The sequence below is a fragment of the Mastigoproctus giganteus genome, chromosome 3 (genome assembly GCF_048544385.1).
Source record: "Mastigoproctus giganteus isolate SK-2022 chromosome 3, ASM4854438v1, whole genome shotgun sequence".
In the NCBI taxonomy this organism is placed as follows: Eukaryota; Metazoa; Arthropoda; class Arachnida; order Uropygi; family Thelyphonidae; genus Mastigoproctus; species Mastigoproctus giganteus.
In genome coordinates this window covers 58,855,319-58,871,776 of record NC_143577.1, presented here as the reverse complement: position 1 = coordinate 58,871,776, position 16,458 = coordinate 58,855,319, and the positions used below count along the sequence as shown (strand labels likewise).

Sequence of the window (16,458 nt, the reverse complement as noted above, 5' to 3'; positions counted from 1 at the left end):
CATTAATACACTGTGATTACTGCCACCCAGTGGTTCTTTTATCTGTAAACTCTTAATGCATGAATAATCACTGCTGATAATCAGATAAAGAGAATTACTCCCTCTGGTTGCCTCTCGAACATGCTGCTGCAGAAAGCAATCATCCAATAAATCCACAAAAATCTGGCTACTGTGCGAGTGACCAACCGACAAGTTCCAGTTAATGTCTGTAAAGTTAAAATCCCCCCCCCCCCATTTATTAAACAATCTGATTTATTGGTCCATTCTATTTCTCTGTTCCAGTTCGTTCTACTCATCAGAGTCATTAGGCCTATAACAGACTCCTAGCTTTTTTCGAGTGCTTTTGTCACACTAAACTGACTCAGCATTTCACTGGCCACCAATATCAACTGGATGCACTGCCTTAGATTTTATGTATTTTTTAAATACGAGCATAACTCACCCCTCCTGTTCTGTACACATTGTACTCCACATATTAAAATTCTGCATCCCTTATATCTGAGTGACACAACGTCTGTGGTATCCCCACGATGTTTGCATTTGATGAAATGACCAGCACTTCAAATTCATCAAATGTTTTTTGTTTTCTAACACACTTAACACTATCGATTCAGCAAATTGTTATTCTAGGAGAGTAGCATGGATCAATGAGCATTATTTTACCCCATTGTGGCCCAAAAAGTGTAACGAGTAACACCAATATAATAATGTAATATACTTAATATGTAATATTTTGATTGTTTGCAAGACGCAAAACAACCACAACAAAAAAAGTGGATGTTAGCAGTGCTGCCATCTTTTGTTAGAAATGTTAATTAAAATAAGAAGAATACTCCAACACGGTGCATTGTATTCAGCTGAGAATTGCGAGGAACATTTAATTTAGCTCACTATTTCTGGCAAACAACATAGACAACCTACTGCTACTACGCGCTCTCTCTCTCTCTCTCTCTCTGTCTGAGAAACAATTCCTCAGTAGTGATCAATCAAATAGTTCTATATAAGTCGCCACCGGTAAGGTTTTCCCCCCTCCGTGTACTTTTTAATGATGACCTTGATTTCGTATTGGGGATAAGCCATCCCATTGTGTGTGTTGATACGTAACAATGAAAGTCTGTGTGCTGCTCTCTTAAAAACTTGGTACGTGTTTGCTCTTCTAAATTAACCGTTCACAAATTTCTGGTCAGTTAAAAATAAACACGCGAGACGAGTTGTCGCTGTTTGTAGCACAAATGGGGTTTTAACATGTAATGTTTCCTCCTCTTTTTGCTGAAATGCTAAAAAAAAAAGTATGTCGGTACCTCTTACCTAGGAATTTTTCGCCTAGAGGAATGACTATCTGAAACACATAAACCGAAGGTTTTATTTATTTATTTTTATTTTTTTGAAAGTTATTAAGAATATTTTAGCAGGAGGTAAAATTCCTCTTTTTTTGTTTTAATTCTCAACCTTTAGTGTAACATGTTTTTTTTTTTCTTTATTTCGTTTTTAATGTATTCATTTTAATTAATGTTATTATTAAAAAATAATTTAATTTTAAATGCATTATATTATTCTGTTTAGAATTTAATTATATCATTAGTTTTTATACAATTATTTTATGTAATTGGATTTTATTTAACTTATTTAAAATAAGTGCATTATCCAAATTTTGTTTTTAATGTTTATTTTCATTAATTTATTTTGGATACTAATTATTTTACCATAACTTTAAAAATTTATTTTGTTATTCACTTTTTATGAATTTATTATTTTATACATTTATTATTAAAGTTTTCGAATTTTATCATTTTTAAAAAATAAATATAAACAATTCGGTAAACAGCGAAGAATTATGGTTATTTCTTAATTTATTTTCATTAATCTTCATTTGTTAACTTTCTGAAAGCTGTAGACGAGTAGTCATACGGATGCAGTAGCATATGCTTGTTGGTTCATCGTGGCTCCATCACACGTGACTGCAAAATACGATGATGTACTTATTCTCTCATCTCGTAAACTCCTCTGACCCTTGTGCCCATTCAGGAATACAGCCAGAATTTGGTTCTTTACTTATTTCAAATTAGACAAAAGTTATATGCAGGATATCGTTGTTTAACCTAGCAAAGGGTTTCACGGGCATTTCATTCTGAGAGGAAAACTTCTCAAATTACAGAACTTCTCAAATGGAATTTAAAAAGATTGATAATGTAGTAGTCTTAATTCTCAGAGCAGAAGAAACTTTCCTTTTCAACGAGTTGCCGTAGTATTGCACTGATTTCAAGGTGCCCTCTCCAAAAGGTTAATTAGAGCTTGGTTTAAAAGATGAGACTGCAATGTCCCCCTGTTTCGAAGCTAACTGGTCCTTTTGAGATAGCAGGTGGTTTCTGGTAACAATGCTTAGACAAAACAATTGCAAGGAAGTTTTTCGATGTGAGCTGCGCATGCAGTACACGAAATCCAGTTTCTGTTGAAAGTAGTGCGATACTGGTGAAACTCAGTACAAAGGCAAGTTTGTTCTGCTGTGAGAATTAAGATCAATGCAGCATTGTTTTTGATCATTGCATTATCACCACCAGAGCAAATTTTCTTCTGAGACGAGTTGCCCTAGTATTGCAGTACTTTTAAACAAATTACTTCACTAAAAGTTTAGTTGATATATATTTTTTTAAAGATAAGATTGCTATGACAGCCTGTTTCAGGACTGATCGGTCCCTTATCATATAGCGGATGGTTTCTAGTGACAACACTCAGATTGATGAGGGACCAATTACTCCTGAAATACGCGTTACAGTAATCTTATTTTTTAAACAAATTGCCAATTAAACTTTTCTTGAAGACAGCTGTTTAAAAGCCATGCAAAACCTGGGCAACTCGTTGCAAAAAGCAAGTGTTCTATTGTGAAAGTTAAGAAGGAAAGAAAGTTTAAAAAAAAAAAAAAAAAAAACAAGCATAAAGAAACAAACAAAACCAGTATGGTTATAACATAACATTTTAAGGGCAGTGTACTAAAATGTACTGTAATTCCGTTCTTAGTCATGTATCTGAAATACTCCAAGTGATTACATATAAAACAATGCTGCCTCTGGCCAAGTCTGCTTGAATAAGTCACATAGCAAAAACTTGTATGTTTGAAATAAGTGGAGAGTACTTTTTTCTGAAAATTAAATTTTCAGTTCCGTTTCAATTGAAGGTACATGTGCACAATGGGCAATCAGGGAGTTACTCAGGGCCTTACTATTGAGGGAACGAATACAGAGTAGTTTATGTAATTCATAAAATAATGACTATTTCGTCTCCCTCGTAAATGTTATATTTACATTTACAGAACAAAAATGCAACATAAAATTAATAACGAATAATATGAATATTTTAGTTAGTTCATATTTTTAAGGGACGCGGATATTATTTTAGCTATTTTCTTCAAATGGAGATGAAGAGGAAAAAAATCGCTTCATTGGAATAGCAATTAATAGCACTCTTTGATTCGCTTACTACATTGTACTGCTTTGTGTCGCCATCTAGCGGTGGAAATATGAAGCATGCTTGAGTTTTGTTATTTTATATTTACAGTTTAAATCTTGTGTATGGTGTTTATTTATATTATGAGCTTTTCGGAATTTTGAAAAATCTGTTTGAAAATAAAAAAGATTTTTATAATCTGTTATAATAGTAGCAAAATATTTTCATAACGCTTTATAAAGATTGTAGAAATTCATTTATTCTCATTAATGAGAAGTCCCACAAGCGCAGACACTCTCAGGTAAGCGCATGTGAAAGGAATTTCCATATAATCAACACTTTGTGAAATCTCATATGGCTTAATTTACTCTAATTCGAACAGTCACTAAATAAAATCTCAGACTATTTGTTTTTCGCAATGCTTCCAGTTAATTCTGTGCATTGTATCTGAAAAGAGCTTATGGATATAATTAAACAAAATAATTTAATTATCGGTAATCTTTTTATATTTATTGAATGCATCCACTGAATTTACTCAGATATAATAAATCCAAATGGAGAAAACATACTTACTCTTATTAAAAAATCCCACCAAACATTAGTAATGTCTGCCCTATTGCAACGAAGGAAGAATATTAAAATAGTAGGTTCGGTTTAATTAATAATTATATTATTGTTCAATGAATAAACGATTAAAATTTATTATTGTGTTTACTGTTTATAAAGACTCTTCAACAGCGATAATACATAATTTCCATAATACGAGCAATAATTTGGTTGTATAATTTGGAAATGATTATTTGAGCAAAAATTAATTACAATTCAAAAGAAAGCAATTAAACTAATACAAGTGATATGTATATTATTGATAAATTTTCATTCACGCCCTTGTTTCTTTAAAAAAAATTTGGAAGAAAAGTTTGGTCACACACTGTGTAAAGTTCGTTTTTAATAGAACTTGATTATTATTGTTCTCTTTAATATTAAAATGTTTCATAAAATAAATTTTTTACTTCAAAATTAATTATAAAATTAAAAGTAACAATATTTAGGTATTTTATAAACTTTTATAGTTAATTAAGGTAAATGTATTTGAATACCATTTTAATTAACAAATAATTAGCCGTATAATCAGTAAAACAAAATATTTTAATCATAAACAGCTACTTGAGGCTTTCGAGGCTGAACGTGCCGCTTTGTCAAAATAAAATTGGAACTTGAGAGATTTATTCTAACGGACACAGTTGTGCGCGCAGTAAGGCATGCGAGGTCACGAGGTAAGTCATTCAATTATTAAACTGGTGTTCATTGTTGGTGCATGGCCGTGCGTAGTTTTTCTCCAGCGCTTGTCTTGTCTTAAAACGGTTGTCTTTAAGATGGGGTGTAGTCTCATGCCTTTGCAGCAGTGCATGGCTCTCGAATTGCACAATACTGTATATTGAGTGACTCTAACCAGTGTCGGGAGTGGTCAATTACTTCGTAGTCACGCTTGGGATTGAGGTCGTGGTGGGTGGACCAGAAGTGTTCCGCGATTCCGGACTGGTCGGTCTCAGCAAGGTGAATCGCTTTGTCGTGTTCTGCAAGGCGGTCTTGAAGACGTCTCGAGATCTTTCCTATGCAGCAGCTGTCACAGTCTTTGCAGGCTATACGGTATATTACACTGCTGCCTAAGAGAGGGGTGACCAGGGTCTTTACATTGGAAACTTGAGAACTTAAGTTTCTACCAAGCAACTGCACGCATTTTATGCGGTATTCTCGGAAAATTTTTGAGATCCGGCCCGACATATCTGGATAGTAGGGAATGTAGGCGGTAGGTACATTGTCCTCAGTTGATGGCGGTCTCGGGTGGACTGTGAGCTCCTGTGCTTGTAATAAGCACTTGTCTAGTATGTGTGCTGGGTAGTCACAATTGATCAAGTCTGTCCTCACTCTAGAAATCTCGTTACACCTAGCTTCATCTGTGCTGGAATGGCTCCAAGCCCTGGAGAATAGAGTACGGGCAGTGCTGTTGAGATGACTAGAAGTATGGCCGCACCACATTGGCTTACAGTATACTGAGGGTTCTAGATGTGGGTCCACGCGTTTTACTAGGACATCCAGAAATGGGAGAAATCCGTCTACTTCTAACTCTAGAGTGAAGTGGATGAACACGAACAGGGAATTGAGATATTCTAGCAATGTTGTTTCAGAGTCACGTGAGATGACGGTGAAGATGTCATCGACGTATCTGCACCATGTTGTAATAGGTAGTGGTGGATGTCGTATTAGACCGATCAGCCTACCGAGAGAAAGCCCTGGTCCTCCTGCAAAACCCCAGCGTATATGAACCCGTGACTTTCGCCACCGCCTCTGGTTAGAGTCACTCAACATATTGTGTAATTCGAGAGCCATGAACTGCTGCAAAGGCATGAGACTACACCCCGTCTTACAGGCAACCGTTTTAAGTCAAGCGCTAGAGGAAAAAAAAAAAAAAAACTACGCACGTCCATGCAGCAACAATAAACACCAGTTTAATGATTGAATGACCTACCTCGTGCCCTCGCACGCCTCACTGCACGCACAACTATGTCCGTTAGAATAATTTTATCTCTAAAGTTTCCATTTTCTGTTGACAAAGAGGCACGTTCAGCCTCGAAAGCTACAAGTATCTATTTGTGATTAAAGATATTTTATTTTGCTGGTTATACGCCTAATTATTTGTTATCCTATGGATTCCAGTACAACAAGCCCATTTATCCTCATAATTTTAATTCTTCAAAGACTGCGCTTTAAGATGACAATATTGAAATAACCGTACCCTAAAGCAGTCAATTAACACGAAATTTTATTTTGGCTTTAGCTTTATTTTGTTAAATAATTTATTTTGGTAATGAGAGAGTATTTAACCAGGAATTTGGGTAATTACTCTCTAGTAATTGTCCAAATTCTAATGAAATACTATAATCAGACTTTTTCTTCATGGATATTTCGTTGCGAGTTTAGCTGAAAAACATTTATCGCAAATAATTTTGAACAAAACCTAATTTAATTTTCAGAATAAGTTTTATTTTAATTAGTTTTTTAATCTATACGATAATGAAAAAATCAAAAAGATAAGCTTTTTTTTTTTTTCGCGTATTTAAACTGTAATCTATAAACATCTTTTGTTTGTAGTGAAATGATGAATCAAAAGGATGAAATGACAAGGAATGTTTTTCTTAATGCTACTTATATATAACACTAATTTCCAACAAAGGACCAGCTGAAAAAAATGTTTTTTAAGACAGTAAAAGATACATGACAAAGAAAGATTGTTAACTTGTTTTCTATTAACCACTTCAGGAGGAAGTTTGTTACTATACCGCTTTTCATATCAAAATGCTGAAAATAGTCTGTAGAATCATTTTCTTTCGCAGATTGTACCTATTTCACATGTCATCTCTGGTCTTTAAACTTCTCCATTTCTTAAAGTGATTCGGGCATATCACTGAAGATGACTTTCATTGTCTGGTGGACTTTGCTTTAGCAGTTTAATCACGCTACGGTCTAACGTTGGTTTAAGAGTAAAAAAAAAATGTTGTGACGTTGTAATTTTAGATTTTTAAATTCCGTTTAGCAGAAACAAGTAAACTTTCAAAGCTTAGTTTATTGTCGAAAGTGGAAAGATCATAATGCTTAAATTGAAGGAAAAATCAACTAATAGGAGTTTCCGGAGTGAAAATTCCACAAAAAATGCATCATGTCACGTGTTGGCTCTGAGTTTAACTTACTTGTAGATTGAACAACATTGCGTTTGTGCAAATTCAATCTACTTCTTTAATAAATAATATTAGTATTTGTTTAAGTGACAGGCCTATCCAGTTCATACCTAATAAGTGGACAAAACCTTTCCAAAATTTACTGTCTAAGAATCCGTCGGCGATAACTAACGTTCAGATCGATCTTCATCGCAGCCATTAAGTGATTTCTGAACTGCATGAAAAAAAACTGTTCTGACATTTTTTAAAATTTTTTTAAAAATTTATTTGTTATGTGTTGGCCCCACCAACCAACCAACCAACCACGTGTAGGCTCCACCAAGCACGGGGGTTCGCTTTGCAGCTACCCACAATAAGCTATTCTGCAGACCGTCATCAGATCCACCAAAAGCTACCCTACTATGCAGTTAAAAAAAAAAAAAAGCTGACTTCAAATTGCCTCAAACAGAAGGATAGGTTACGGTAATTGAAGTGGACACCCACCCACAAAGCTTTTCGGGATTTTGCAACTGAGGTGTTTGTTAGACGCCGAACACTGCTTCATATGGACGCTGTGGAACAGAGTTTAACCCTGTTATTTTTCATGAATTACGCGAACTAACTTTTGTAAACGGATTATAAAAACTCTCTTCTAATAAAATCCGAAAATGCCGCTTAACTTTGCAAACTATGAGGGTCTCTCCTCTCTGGAACAATTCAGCTCTGAAATCTTCATAAAGCCTATAATGAAGGATAATGTGCTTACTAGTCTCAGGCTCTCCATAGTTTCAGTTCTGGCTATCTCTTTATCCATATTGCTATAGCCCAGCCTTAGGTCTATGACCTGTAATAATCATGATTTAATAGAGCCTTAGACTGGGTCATTTTCTCGCTTTCTCCATTGCACCAATATCAGGAATCACTGTGTGCCACTCGGTCCTTGTCAGCCTCATTCCATCGTTTTATCATAACCTCAGTGCCTCAGTATCAAACCGTTTCTTCTCTAACTTAAAATCATTCTTATCATACATTTTTTTTTCGAGACTGGGGACAGTCTCGAAACTACTACGGAACTTCCTCCATAGAATTACTTCTTTTAGTCGCATACTAAAGCCACCGTTTCATAATAACTATGGCCTCAGGTTCTAGGCCTTCAATAACCTGCAGAGATTTACTGAATGCAGTGTAACGAGCTCAAATTACAACCAGAAGAGCAGATCTCTTGCAGTAAACCTCCACCTAACCATAGAATGTTTAACAGTTGAGTTCCGTGCCCCACATGCATAAGTAATAATGAGAAAGAACTCATTTCATCCGTAATAAATCCTAAATACTTGACTACCGAAACGTACACAATAATCATCTCTTCAGCTTTTACTGTCCTGTACCTATGAAAACTTAATGTCCCCTTCAAAAGCATAAACTTTCTATTGGTGGGAGAAATTTCTAATTTATGTGGAGTAGCCCACTCCTTTATCCTTTTCAATACTTCTTCTGCTGTTTTCTCAACAGACAGTCTAGAGGTCTCAAAGATCCATCACTAATATACCATCCGCGTAAACTACCATTTCACAATCATTCCAATCCTGATTTAAAAGCTCATCAAGCACATAGCTCCATAAATACGGGCCCAATATCAATCATTGTGGAGCTCATCTGCTAATGACTTTCTCTATCTGCATTCGTAATAAGTTAATATTAATAAACTTATTACGAATTAAAACCAGCCTATTTGAAAAGCCCTCGCGGGTATCATAGTTGATAGTCGCTGTTGCCCACATCGGGTTGGAAAAGACCCGAGTTAAAATCCCATCGATGACGTGAGGGATTTTTACAACCTGAGATAGTCAATCTCAGGCGAGGGTAGCCTGGTTTTCCTCCCGGAAATTCAGTGTTTGTCCAGAAAACAGGATCTGCCTGTTTTATGGACGAAACCACAGAATGCATGCAATTTACAGACATAATATATAAGCTCAATATGACCTAAGTCGCTGATGCGCCTAAAACCCTACAACAGCAACAACTATTTGAAAATTAGTCACGTATCAGCCTATATAAATTAACCAGCACTCATTCTGACATAATATTTATAATATTCTCCCACTAAAGACAGAGGCTCGCCGGAAGTAAAAATTTCAGCAGCATATTTTGACTTTGGCTGTCTCACTTTATTTAAGACATAAACTAGCATCTTCGGATACTCTTCTTAAATTCATATTGTTTGTCAGACACCGGATATCCATCTCTATAGCTTTTTTTTATCACATTTTAACAAAATTCTTTCAAGCACTTTCCCTACAACCGACAAGCATGCTACAGATCTGTAAGATCTTGGGTTCTGTATATTCTTATCTAACCTCTTCAAGAGAATTTTAATCAGTGCTACTTTCCGTACTTCAGGAAAACAACTCTCTTTGAAACAGCTATTATACAACGACATAATATCCTGCCATTCAGCAGCGAAAGATTCCACAGCTTCTGTTAACATATTATTATCATAACCAGGAGCCTCTTTATTTTTATATTCTTTCAACGCAACCCTCAATTTATATTGAGGGTCACGTATACTGTCGCAACCCTCGAAAGTAATATCCTCTTCTAACTAATACAATAGGACTCATTCTCCAGTCGGATTGCTCTTTTTTTTCTGGGACATTTCCTTCAGTTTTATTCTCTAGAAATAATTCTTTTAATATCTCAGTAGCCCTCGTGGATAGTATAATTGGTTTAATCATTGTCCTCCCCGCAACGGACGGAAAAGACCTGAGTTCGAAGCTTTGGACCAACAAGCATTCTTGTAGTATCCCCACCCTATTTTCTCCCATGAGAAGATTTGATGACACTCCAGCCATCCAAAAGAATGCGACAGCAGAATTCAACCGGCTTACAGCTGAAGACTTCCAGATGTTAAGATGTTTCCAGAAGTGGCAGGAACGCTGGAACAGCTGCACAGAATCAGAAAGAAATCAGTACGAAGGTGATCGATTATGAAAAATGCTGATTGCATCCCATATTTTTAGAAAAATAAAGTCATAGAGCTTTTTGATTCAGACCTTGTATTACCTGTAATTTCTTACCAATATACGTGCCCAAAACGATCTGTGAAATCTTTCACCACGTAGCCTAACATAATTTACAGGAAGTTAAAGAGAAACAGAAGACATCTTCAGTTAGCAGAAGCCTGTTAATCTCAGAGCTACTCTTGTTATCCCGATAACATCAATAAGAGTGTACTGAGAATTTTGTGACGTAATAGTAACTCGAACCAGTGATTCTAAATCCAGTTCCTCACGTTCTGATCAAGTCATCACTTTCCTGAATTGAATAATTTATTTGAACGTTAGTGGTATGTACACATTGCAGCGAAGGTTTCATCATTTCTAAACTTAGGCATTAATTCTATTAATAGCAACCAATTTCCTTAAGATGTTTCGTAGACATTACAGTGTAACGAGCAGATAATTCGACAGTCGTCTACTTTACAGAAATATTTTCCAGAAATATAAATCCACTCTTAAGAGATTTATTATGGTTTCCGTTTTCCCTGTAGACAAAATTACATTTGCTTTCGTTAGTTAGACTTAATGGCACGGAAACAGATCAAAGAGAATATTAAACCATCTTCCAAGCTCCACATCTTCAGCGAAGAAAGTTGATGTATCCCTTTCTCTCTTCATCCATCATAATTTTCCGACTTTTGACTCGTAGGCGTTGGCAATTTCAATAAAAGCGTTTGGAATTTTTTTTTCCTGTCTCAAAGTCTTCAGGCGCATTCTTAGGCATTAATAGCCTTTTACAAGGTAATATTTTATCGTTTGAGTAAGATTCCAGGAAGTGAAATCATCAAAAAGTGCAGATTACCTACTCAGTGTTTTTAATCTTTTGTGAGGTATTATTGTCTGAAATTTTTTTTTTCAGGTGTATCATATAAAGTGCATGTAAATTGCCAATGAAATAATGTCTTCATAATTTAGCGATTTATTTCCACTTTAAAAAGATATTTTCATACGTTGCTGTAAAGATGTGCTTAATTAAAAGTAAGAAAAATCGGATCAGTTTATTATTCTATGCCTGTGTGCATTCCCAAAATACTGATGAGTCAAATGCATCCACTTTTACACGCAGCGTGAATATCTTGAATGGACATTTTCTAAATTTTATATACATCATTTTATAAAGCACGATATTACATTTTAACATGGTGTCTAAACTATTAAAATAGTTTATTTCTTTATAGATAAGATCCACGAAGAAATGTTTTCATATAAAGACATGCCTTTTTAAAACTATTAGATACTTTATCTTTAATATTCAGAAAAAAATTGTGTGCCGAACAGATGTAGCGGAAGTTAAGTGTAACTTCTTTAGGCGAACATTTATCACTTGACCGAGAATGCCGTATGAATGGGAGCCTCGGAGATATGAAACGTTCTGTTACCAAATCTAGTTTCGGCAATTGCTGTGGCATTGGATGATATTTAAAACCGTTTGACTTTGATAGAGCTGGAATCACTTTGTTCTTGATAGAGACACGCCAGCTGTTACAGGCCGACATTTAACTTACATCCTCATTTGAAAAGCGCTCTCGAGCTGCTACAATCTTCAATCATTCTTGAACCAAAGCCAATCACACACGGAACAGACTGAACAGAAACCATTATCCAGGAATGTACGTTTAAACTGTGCGTGGATGCTTCGGTGTTTCTTAAAATCCCGTTGCTGCCCTGCTGTGTATTACGCCTTGAACGATTTGATGGGGTACTTCTGGTAGTCGGTTTTGGCTTCTTCGCTTTTCGTTTACGACTGGGTTTCGAGGACTCTTCGTCGTTTTCATTTGCAATATCAACGTCCATGACTCCTTCCAAATTCACTTCTTACACTTCTGGGGAGATATAAGGCTCTGAAGATGTGAATGGATCTTCTCTGGCTTCTTTGTTCAACTCCATCGCACGCTGTAATTTTTTCCGCTGTCGAAATAGCTTAGAACAGTGCTATTCAAAGTGTGGTTCGCGAACTGTTTGTTACCGGTCCGCGACGAATTGGAAATAAAGGAAACTGGTCCTTCACCACAGATAATTTGAGAAGTACTGGGCCTCAGATCTCTCCTTTATGAAAGAAATAGCATGGCGCAATCAGTAGGGGTATTGATTGGGTCATGAGTCGCTTGTGATTGGTCCGGAGTGGTAGAATGGTGGTGGGGGATGAATCATTTCGTGTCGCATTTTCCGTGGCGATCTTGGAATCCACTGACGCATTGTACATGTACGTGCTCTATACGCCTTTAAAGCTCTCTAGAATGTACCCCGCCTTACAATTGGTCCACTGTACAATCAAATAACTTTACGATTGACACTCCGTAACAAAATACCGTTCACTATACGATATGTAGTCATTGTGATGACGTTTATGAATTGAATTTTAATTCTATTAACGGTGATTCTAATAAGCGAAAATATTATCCACAGGCTATAACAGTAAAGATATAAAGCACAGATTTACACTTCATTACCTTACCAATTAACAAAGTTAAATGGTACGTGAAAATCGGAAGAATGTTTTCCACAGGTTAACAAAAGGAAAAAAAAAAAAAAAAAAAAAAAGAGGAAGGAAGGATAAAAGCCAACTACACCGGGTATTTCCAGGTGGTAACTTCCAATTACTAACGGTGCCTAATTTCGGTGGTCGCACCGGAGAACCGGGGAATTTAACATAGTACGATAGTTGGTTGTTCAGAGTATCTGTAATGTGTTTTTACTTATGACAACGGTCGAATTTTCGTTGCGTCTTTTTCCAATCCACGAACGCAAGTTACTCCCATCTGAAAACTGCCTGGAGCGCACCTAAAGACGTTTCACTTCAAATGGGACAAAACAAACATAACCGTTCGGAATATGCACGCACATCTGTCAATGGCATTACAATACATACAGTCCGTTATGGCGTCATTATAAAAGCCTTTTAAATGGGTCTTTTATCGAGTTTGTTATTGCCTACATGCTTATTCTAAATAATTACAATACTTATCGTTTAAAATAACACGGTCATTTAGTATAATTTATAATTGATATATAGTAATTTAAAAATTATAATTATTAGGTCTTATATTAGCATAAACAACCACATTAACTATATGTGAATTTATTCTGAATTTCACATGATTGTGTTATTCAGTTATTGACATAAAGCAAACCAAAATTTTAGTAACATTATTATCATTATTACATTTGTTATCGGCGTTTCTGACTCAGCTAATCCGTATTCACTCTTTTACCTCCTATTAGTGTTTCTCAACGTCTACTCAGCGAGCGCTTAAGCAGTTGTAAGCAATATAAATCTATGCTTAAGTAGTATAAATCATACGAGATAATTGAACTACACCCTGCAGATCACTACGCTCTACTGCAGACTAGAAGTGATATGTGAATTTCGTTTTTTTTTTTTTTTTTATAAGTGCTTTGGTAATTACCATCAATTCTAATAAATAAGATGTATACTTTTAAATAATTTAAGGGTTATTAATAATATGCACGTTAGTGCAAATGCATTGTTTCTGCACGCAACCATATCTCATATTTTGAATACTTTCACAACGAGTTACGTGATATTGCACTACCTCGAATAAGTAATGCTTCACCAGTGGAGAAGACTACTGTTACTTATTTTCGGCGGATACGACCACCCAGATGGCACCGTTCAGAGCTTGTTGGCTCCTCATCGGTGGGTGGGTGGGCAGGAACCCTGGTGTTTCAATAATTACATCTAGTGGAGTTATACTTCAACTGGGTTGTTATCATTGCAACGCCTGGGTATTGGGATGTGTGTCGGGATGGCCTAGGACACACACACACACACACACACACACACACACACACACACACACACACACACACACACACAGTACCTTGATTAATATTATATAGAATGGATATATATAAGATAATGTGTATAAAACTATATATAATCTTGTATATATATCATGAGAATGTACAGAGTCGGTCTCCTGTAAGTATAATTCATTTTCACTATGCTAAAAGGATATAAACCGCATTGTTAACAAAGAAATATTTAATACATTAAAGCTTTAATATCTGGCGCCGTTGTGGGTATTTAAAATTTAAAGGATTTAAAAAAAAAAAAAAAATCTCGGATTTCAGAGAGATATGCCTACTGGATGAGCAATTTTAGAGGAGCCCATTTCAATAATATTAAGCACCAACAATTAAAGTTATTTGCAAACATTTATAATGAATATCTTGTCCTTTCATCTCGTTTTGGACGAACAGGATTTAAAATGCACGGATAAAAATAATGGATTGTTTTTAAGGCCGACAGCAGAACAATGTTTGCCTTCTCAACCAGTTGCACTGGTATTGCACTTCTTTTAAACAATTGGCACCCTTTTTGTGATGTTGTTTTAAAAGATTAATTTGCCATTTATTTAAAAGATGATACATTGGTTACTTAGCAAATTAACCTTTTGGAGATATAGTATCATTTCGAAAAGGCTAATCTGTCAATTGCATTACCCACTGGTTTCAAACCAGGGCAACTCGTTACTGGGACAAGGCAACTCGTTATGAAGTTTATATTTGTTCTGCGGTTAGAAATAACATTTTAATACTCAACTTAGGTTACTCGTGATTACATTAATGCAACCATAGTAGTGAGAAGGAAATTCTTTTTATATTTCTCTATTTGAGTTGTTGCCATTTCATTTTTAATTATGTTATCAGATTTAAACCTATGTGATGCTTTTGCAGTTCTTGTTAATCACCTCTCCGGGACACATTCCAAAAACGGGGAAAATCCGGAGCCAATCCAACCCTCTAATGCAGACGGGCTAATTCAGCCACATTGTGATAAAAGCCCATAAAAATTCTTCGCACCATTGAACGGATTCTAACCCGGGATATTTCCAACCGAAGGACTGTGATTATATTCGATGTGCATCTGCCAAAGCTAAAATATTATTTATCTTTCTATACATTAAAATAATTTTCCTTCTAGTGATATCTATTCAGCCAATGGGAGAAGAGAGATGCGGTTACGTGGTAATACGTAACAAATACTAAAATACGTAACTGAAGATTGTTTTACTGTGGTAAAACAAGCTTCTGTTTAAGCGTGGTCATGCTAGATGAATCTTGTGCACGCGCTATGTTTATATAACATGACCATGCGGTACCGTTCTTGATTTCCACATGTAACGTATTTACGTATTCATAGCTCATGAAGAGACACACAGTGTCGAAAGCTTCTGTATTTTATTTTATCAAGAGAAGCGAGCAGGGAGCGAAGTCCCCTAGTAGTTAATTATAAAATAATACAATACCAGTCGTATATGCTCGTATATAAGATTTCACAATTTTTTTTTTTTTTTTTTAAATAAAGAAACTGCATTTGTAGAGTGAGTATTTTATGCTTCCATGTGGAAAAAACGTTTTTAAGTAATTCTAGATCTGTGGAATCTCCCTCCAAAACACCATTCCATTTAAGATAAACAATGAAGGAGTACAAGAAAAGGAGGTTTCAAACGTTGGTACTAATGAAGTGAGCACAAAATACAAAAAACATGAAGGGAATAGTCCTGAACACAATGAATACTTTCTCTTTCTTTTGAAAGCATCAATTGCTCGTATACAAAAGTGTACATGATAGCGAATGTCGTGAAGAAATGTTTCCGTACAATTCTGAAGAAAGAAAATATAAAATCAGTTTTATGAAATCGAAACAGTCGGCACTTTTCTAGACAAACTGCTCAATGGATGTCTAGTCTACCTGGTAAATTGGAAACAAAATGCGTCTAGAAAATGGTCTCTTAGCTCTTTACAAATCTCAAGAGAAACAAAGACGCCCGTTTCTAATGAGCATCAACTTATCCCAAACACATCGCTTTTAGGAAGTTTGTTCGAGGGTATTTTTGTTCAGTTGAAATAACGTAATCTATCATCATGGGGAAACAGTTCTTCCGACATTTTGTCCTTTACCGATAAACTTTTCTTGACCAGAATCTTCTCGCATATAGAATTATAAGTCCACATTTGTTGTTTTTTCAAATCTTAGGTTTCTCTATTAAACAACAGATGAAACCCAATAGATTACAACTAGCAAACAGGGGAAAGCGTGTTTTTAACAGAAACATGATTTGCACAGACATTCTTTAACGTAAGGCTGTTGAAACCACAATGGTGTTTAAGTAGTATATATAAATTGATTCTACAATTATACTATACTGCAGGCAGCGATGCTTCTATCACTAATAAATAAGTAAAACACCTCATCTACTTATGTTCCGATCATA

At 35.5% G+C, this 16,458-nt stretch overlaps 1 protein-coding gene across 1 annotated transcript in view; it reads left to right on the top strand.

Annotated features, from left to right (window-relative positions):
* Positions 1–1,113: 1,113 nt before the first annotated feature.
* Positions 1,114–16,458, top strand: part of LOC150088041 (guanylate cyclase soluble subunit beta-2-like) — a 575,730-nt gene continuing 560,385 nt past the window's right edge. Inside the window, exon 1 of the mRNA XM_090370546.1 lies at positions 1,114–1,140. The gene's annotated coding sequence lies outside the window, so the exon portion shown is untranslated. The remainder of the gene's footprint in view (positions 1,141–16,458) is intronic.